This window comes from Argentina silus (assembly GCF_951799395.1).
Source record: "Argentina silus genome assembly, chromosome: 14".
Lineage (NCBI taxonomy): Eukaryota > Metazoa > Chordata > Actinopteri > Argentiniformes > Argentinidae > Argentina > Argentina silus.
This window is the reverse complement of record NC_139668.1, coordinates 4,810,749-4,818,205: the sequence shown is the minus strand read 5'-3', so window position 1 is coordinate 4,818,205 and position 7,457 is coordinate 4,810,749. Positions and strand designations below refer to the sequence as shown.

Below are 7,457 nucleotides of genomic sequence, written 5' to 3'. Positions count from 1 at the left end.
ACAGGCTCAAAGTGTGCCAAGAAAACATTCCCCACACCATTACACCACCTCCACCATGAGAAGGTGTACAGGTGTTCCTAATAAAGTGTTCAGTGAGTGTATAAGTCATAAGAATAATAAGAATAATAAGTCATGCCAAGCTTAAACAAACAGACCCAGGTTGTGAGTTCCTGGCTCGTCTTCCAGGTTTAGGAGACAGTTGAGCTTGCCAGGAGCTGAAGTAAATAATGAAGATAGAACCATGGAGAGATGAGAGATTAGAGATGATATATGATACTTTATTAATCCCTGCAGGTTAAATTTCTTTATTAAAGTGAATAATTTGTCTCCTGACTAGAGAGCTGTTCTGAGTTATTATAACTGATCTGCTGTAAAGAAACCATTTCTGGATTTTATTCATTCATTTTGAGGGGTGTTACTAGTGCTGTAGTTGAAAAAATAGGCCCTGGAACACTCTCTGCTTGCAGGTGTAATATGTTTTAATAGGTGCCAAATAGGCACAGGTATTACAACGTATTACATAAGACACAGTGTGCGGGAGCTTCTTTGTTCTTGTTTCTACTCCGAGTCAGTTTTTTCATACACACCTGTCGAATAAAGAACACATGTGTGCAAAAGCCCTTTTTGTTGTTGGTGCTGAGGTAAAAGATAATCCCTATTCTAGATGGAATATTTGCGTTACGCCCACCTGTAGCCAATGTTACCTAATAGTGTTATGTTAACTCGTCTCAATCTCGTAGTTAAGCTTGTGTTTGATTCACTTCACATAGGTCATGCATAATGACTGACAGTCCTGTGAACTCTGGTAACATTTAGTTTGACTTGTTTGGCATCCTGTTCTGCAAACTCTGTGATTTAACATGTTCTCAGGTGTACTATTTGCAAATGATGTTGCACGTTAGCTGGTCTGAGAGGCATGGACTTGTTTTTCAAATTCTGGTGGACGGTGATTTTTACTGGATGTAGAGGGGGTACACCAGGGGAGGTTTGATATGTGTGTTTGATACAATTCCTTATTCCATTCCATTCATTACAATGAACTTCTGATTTCTACCTCAAACAGCCTCACTTTGGATATACAGGGGATGTATAGGGGGTTTGGTGAAAAGACAAATTGAGAATGCTTGAACCATAGACCCCCACAGACCGAACACCGAAAAAACACAGAACCCCCAAAAAACAAACCAAGGTAAAAATTGCAGACACTCACACACACACACACACACACACACACACACACACACACACACACACACACACACACACACACACACACACACACACACACACACACACACACACACATTCTCAGACCAGTCTGTACAGCTCAAACATAAAGATATTGCATATCTATAATCCAAACACATTTCTAACATGTTGGAAGGACCCTGTTTCCTTTGAAAACAGAGAAACAAGAAAAAGAAAGTCCACACATCCAAGAGCTTTAAGCAGGTGCTTGAGTTCAATGTGCTCAATAAAAAATAAGTCAAATAACCATAAAAACCAGTGGAGACCTGATTAAAACCTAAGGATTGAAATGTGGTCAACAGACACACATGGAGTCTTGAAGTTCAGTGTGCGGAGTCCTCTTTTTCAGAGGCTCAACTTGTGTTCCCAAAACCGTGGGTGTGGGGGAACTCATAACTCATCAATCACTATGTGTGTCTCATCAAGTGCCAAGCTCTCCTGAAATGGATTCCATTGAATGATGATAAGGTGTGTTTGCTGTTTCATTGGAATTGATCGACACTCCTTTTCAATTAAAGTGAAACTGTACATGTGATAACAGAAAAACTTAACTCAATATGCAATACTAACAGGTGTCGCATCATAGACCTATAGAGACAGCACTCTACAGGGCCGACAAGAACATATTAAAGATCCAAACTACAGACGCAGGCAAAGACGGTCTCAAGTAAACACTCACACACACACACAACAAATATCAGGAGTTTGTTTGTTATGCAACAAAGATGCCGTGAGTCAACAGCATGCTGCTCTGTTTTATGCAAACACATATTTACGATGCATATTTGCGTTCGCGCCAAGCCACCAATCCACCAATCCCACGACAGCCCATCCATACACACACACACACACACACACACACACACACACACACACACGCACACACACACACACACACAAACACACCAACCACAACATTCTTGGACACAGAGACGTTAGACTTCAGTTTGCACAGTACTGTTTACACTCCATAACCCTCCTGCCTGAGGGCTCTCACATGAAGACGCTTCATTAATCAGTGTTATGTAACTGGTCACATTCTGTACCTCCACCACTGGCACCATGTAGGGGTGAGGCAGCACCTTCCATTGTATTGTACACAGGCATACACGCACACACACACACACACACACACACACACACACAAACACACCCATGTGTGCGTGCAAGCTCACACACTAGCACATGCAAGCACACACACAGGCATGCATGCACACACAACACAGACACACACACACACACACACACACACACACACACACACACACACACACACACACACCTGTACACTCACTCACTCACTCTGATGAAGTCTGATACTAGAATCTGAGACAATGCATGAAAGCTGTTCATAAATTATTGAAACTTAGGAAACAAAGAAACACTGAGCACTCTAATAATATAAAAGTGTGTGTGTATGTGTGTGTGTGTGTGTGTGTGTTTGTGTGTGTGTGTGTGTGTGTGTGTGTGTGTGTGTGTGTGCGCGCGTGTGCGTGCGTGAGTGTCTGTGTGTGTGTGTAATTGACACCTGACATGCAAGAATGAGGAAAAATAGTGTAATTTCAAACAAACCTGACCTGTGCAGTATGTAATGGTTTTGTTTTGAGTCCAATAAGTTGTCTATGATCTTTTGTATGGTTGTTACCTAATATAAAAACTATAACATTTGACATACCTAATAGAATATAACGTCATAGAAAAGAAATACAATAGAATAGAACCTGACCCTGGCTGCAACAGACCTATCTGAAGTTGACATGCCTTTCTGACCAAGCCATCGACGACAAACCTACTTCTCTCTCCCTAGTCTTTGTACTGGGCAGTGTAGTGTCAACTGTCCTCCCTGCAGGGGGCTCTAGGCAGGCCTGTATGGGAAGGAAAGGGAGAGGGAGGAGCTGGTCTAGACTAGAGGAACAGGGTTGGGTTGGTGGAGCTTAACAGAGAGGAGGTTGAGCCTCTCCCTACCTTGTAAGGCAAGACCCCAGCTGGTTCCCACACTGACTCACTCTCAAACACACTCACACTCCAAGTCACAACACTCAGAACATCGTCAGCCAGGACCACGGACGACTGCTACCAGACAGGTACATTGAAACGTATTGTTCTTGAGTTGGCATGTGTGTATGGTCGATGTAAAGTTACTTACTGCACAAACAGGGTTGTGTATTGTCATACTTAAAACGTTGGATTGTCATCTTAAAATGTTCTGTTTGGACCGGAGGGGGTCTTGAAGTGAAAGTGACTTAGATGTAAAGGAACCAAATGTGAATGAGAGCTAGATCTGTGTTCGGTTGCTGTTTTTGAGATCATTTCATTGATATAGATATTGAACTGAATTGATGTTATATTCCAGTAACAATGTTAGCCTGTGTTTATGTGGTAGCATGGGGAGTTCTCCAATACAAACCGCATTCATTGTATTGTTTTGGGATAGTTTCTTTGGAACATTGATAATATGATATTTGTGAAGAGTTTCATTATGTTCTATTAATAGCATCTGTATTGATCAGGGTCTATCCTAGTAGCTCTGTTGAATTTCACCCAGCTATGTTTGATTGTCTCTGCCGTCAGGAGAGTCTACTTCTGTAACAAAGAGACGTTGTTATTGTGTTGTTGGTCAGAGCAGACTTGAAGTTGATAAAGATCACAATAGCCATTATCCATCGAGACAGAACTGGCTGACTATATAGGCCTAGTTTCTCTGATACAGATTAAGCCTAATCCTAGAGTCAAATGTTTCAATGGAGATTGTCTATTGAAAATGCTATTAGAACTAGGCTTAATCTGTGTCCGGGAAACCAGCTCTAGAGGGATGATTGAAACAAACACTTTCATATACTATATACGTATGGTATATAGATAATATATACTGTGTATGCTATATTGAAGCAGCACCTTTATGGTTATGGAACCGTTTTATGGAACTTGAGAATATCTGTGAGAGACTCGGGGAAGGTTATTGAAAGTATTTTATGAATATTCTTATCATTATATTCTCTAAATGACCTGTTTAATTGGTCAGTCATATTGCTTGGAGAGAGGATGTGTGAGTCAGTATCACAATATTGCTCTGTTAGAAAACCACTGAGTGATTCGTTTTGACTACCCCACCAACAACGGAACTTTACACTCTCTTGTGAACAGTGTGTGTGCTCTCTACCGGGACTCGACAGATGAGTCTGCATAACTCCAACCTGCATGTAAATGTTCCTCTTGTGTTCAATGTCCATGTTTGGTTCCTAGAAAGAATATAATAATAATAATAATAATAATAATAATAATAATAATAAATTACTGGAGGATAACACACATTATTATACAAAAACAGAAGTATACTGAATCCATCAAGTCTTGTGCTTGTATCAAGTCAATAATATACTGTTATATGGGCCTGTGCCTTTGTGTATTGTTGTTGTTGTTGTTGTTGTTGTTGTTGTTGTAGCAGTGGTGGTGGTCAGTTATGGGAATGCTGCACAGGACAGTAAGGGGAAAGCTATGATGTCACCTCTATATCAGTGAACAGGAGTCATCGAGAAAAACAAAAAAGGGTTATTTAAAGGGTTCTTCCACAGAACCTGAGTGTAGCTCGTACCACCAGAGCAACATATACAGAGTTAAGCAAACTCTGCATATGATAAAAAGAAAAATGTGATGTCAATGTATAATGTACTATGTTGGCATTAACTAACCAGAACGCAGAAAGCACATTACAATGTTATTGTCATGGAAGGTTTGGTGCCAAGATGGAGGATAGTAGATATCGACTGTATGGTTCTGGCTCGGACGATGGGCTCATTGTAATGCATGGAACACACGTGTTTGATACCATTTCTCATTCCCGTTCCATGTATTACAATGAGTCCGTCCTCCAATTTCCACCTCCACCAGCCTCCCTTTGTTCATGCTAGCACCACAGTGTCTGCAGTTCCTGGCTCCTTTGTGTCTAGTGAAGAGAGCAGGACACTGGAGACAGGAAACAGACACCCACTCTGGGGCTGGGGGCTGGGGGCTGGGGGCTGCTAGGGCTGGGGGCTGAGGGCTGGGGGCTGGGGGCTGCTAGGGCTGGGGCTTTGCCTAGGGGCTGGGGGCTGCTTCTCAGGGCTGCCTGTGAAAGAAGAGGTGAAGGACACCTCTGTCGCTCCTGTGAGGGGTTATTTCCAGTCAGGTTTTGACTGAAACACTGCATTCTTGTCTTGTTCTGGGGTGTCGTCAGTGCCATTGGACATTGTGCAGTTTGCAGTTGCTTAGAATTCAGTTGAATAAAACGAATTCTAAAGTATTGTATTTAGCGTATCAATACTGTTTGTCCCATCAATGCAGAAGTTTCAAGGTATACTTTATGGATAAATTGTCTGAGGAATATAAAGAGATGTATTTGATCAAGATAGAAATAACCAGGCCAGTGAAGACAATATAGGATTAGACAATTACAGTTAGTGTGTTGTCCTCATTTTTGTTGTTTACCTAAAATATTCACATGGACAGCATGTACAATATACGAGCGTCACTAAGCATTCAGATGAAAGAACACACTGTTTCTTTTGTATAATCGTTCACACGTTAATCCTCTCAGTGAATGGACGGGAGCCAGTCAGTTGTGGGTTTGGTGGATTGGTGGATTGATGGCTTGGCGCGAACGCAAATATGCATTTGCATAAAACAGAGCAGCATGCTGTTGGCTCACAGCATTGTTGTTCCATAACAAACTGATGATATTTGACTAAGTGTTTACTTCAGACCGTCTTTGCCAGTGTCTGTGGTTTGGAAACAAATTCACCATCTTTAATATGCTCTTGTTGCCCATATAGAGTCTGCTTGCCTGCTGGTTGCCTGCTGGTCTATGATGCTACGCCTGTCAGTATTGCATATTGAGTTAACTTTTTCTGTTATGAATAACACAGGAATGTACCGCGTCACTTTAATTGAGAGGGAGTATTGATCAATTCCAATGAAACTGCAACACACCTTATCATAATTTTAATTAAATCAGTGTGTGTGTGTGTGTGTGTGTGTGTGTGTGTGTGTGTGTGTGTGTGTGTGCGTGTGTGTGTGTGTGTTTGAACGTCTGTGTGTGTGTCTGTGTGTGAGTGTGTCTGTGTGTATGTGCGTGTGTGTATGTTCTTTTCCCTATCTCCTAGCCTAGGGCAGATGTTCCGTGGAGGAGGACATGAACTTAGGTACTTAGGTATCTCGTGATGAAAGGTGTTCTCCCTTTTGAGAGTATACGTTTCTACACGCTCCTACGACAGGGCAGAAATAGCCTGGAAGCAACAAGGCTTGGATCTCTTTGAAGCTATTGTGTTTTGAAGCTAAACTGCCCCATTAAGAAGGCATTCTGAACAAACTTGCAGTAAATAGCTAGAAGCCAGTTTGTATTTTGGCCCAAAAAGGCCTACGTGTGCATAAGTAGACACAGTTGTGTGTTTCTTGGAAGCCTACTGTATTTGGACTGTTCCTTCGTGCATGTGTGTTTTTCATGTGTTGTTGATTGCATGTGTGTGTGTGCATTGACCGTCATAATGACTGGACAACTACCTTATTATTGGTAATAAAAGCGAATCTGTTGGACAGGTCGTAAAAACGAAGAATCAGCCTCTATGATTAGAGAACAGACAGGTCTGCCTTGCATTATCATTAGAGAACAGACAGGTCTGCCTTGTAATATGATTTGGCAATGATATAATGAGAGTGTGGGTAGGCCAGAAGAGTGTGTGGTTAGGGAAGAGAACATTGTGTCTCTGTGTTAGAGTTCTTTCAGCGCCTCCCAGGGTGTGTCTCTTTGGATCTTTCTTTCTCTCTCTCTCTCTCTCTCTCTCTCAGCCCTGAGGCTGGCTGCCACCCTCTGATCTCAGCCTGCCTTTCACAACCACGGCTCTGATGGTTTTTCAGGCCCTGCAATTATGTAAGTACACTCTCAGGAGGGAGAAAACCATTAAGGAACTGCGACACAGACACCACTTTGGGACTTTCTGGGATTCATATATGACATACAACCATTTCATACAGACATGTATACACACAGACAGGTGTACGTCATGTTGACACTCATGTATCCATACCCTAAATCCATGTTCGTATGTATCGTGCCATTCAGGACACAGAAGAATATCAGGACAAAGTGAAGGCAACTCCCTGTAGCGAATTAATCTGTCTACAAGTCTGTATGTGTGACCAGTAGAGGCTGATGGAGGTAGAAATCGGAGGACGGG

General features: G+C 42.0%; 1 protein-coding gene across 1 annotated transcript in view; it reads left to right on the top strand.

The window, feature by feature from the left end:
- Positions 1-3,161: 3,161 nt before the first annotated feature.
- tuft1b (tuftelin 1b) overlaps positions 3,162-7,457 on the top strand; it is a 15,890-nt gene continuing 11,594 nt past the window's right edge. Inside the window, exon 1 of the mRNA XM_083685325.1 lies at positions 3,162-3,332. The gene's annotated coding sequence lies outside the window, so the exon portion shown is untranslated. The remainder of the gene's footprint in view (positions 3,333-7,457) is intronic.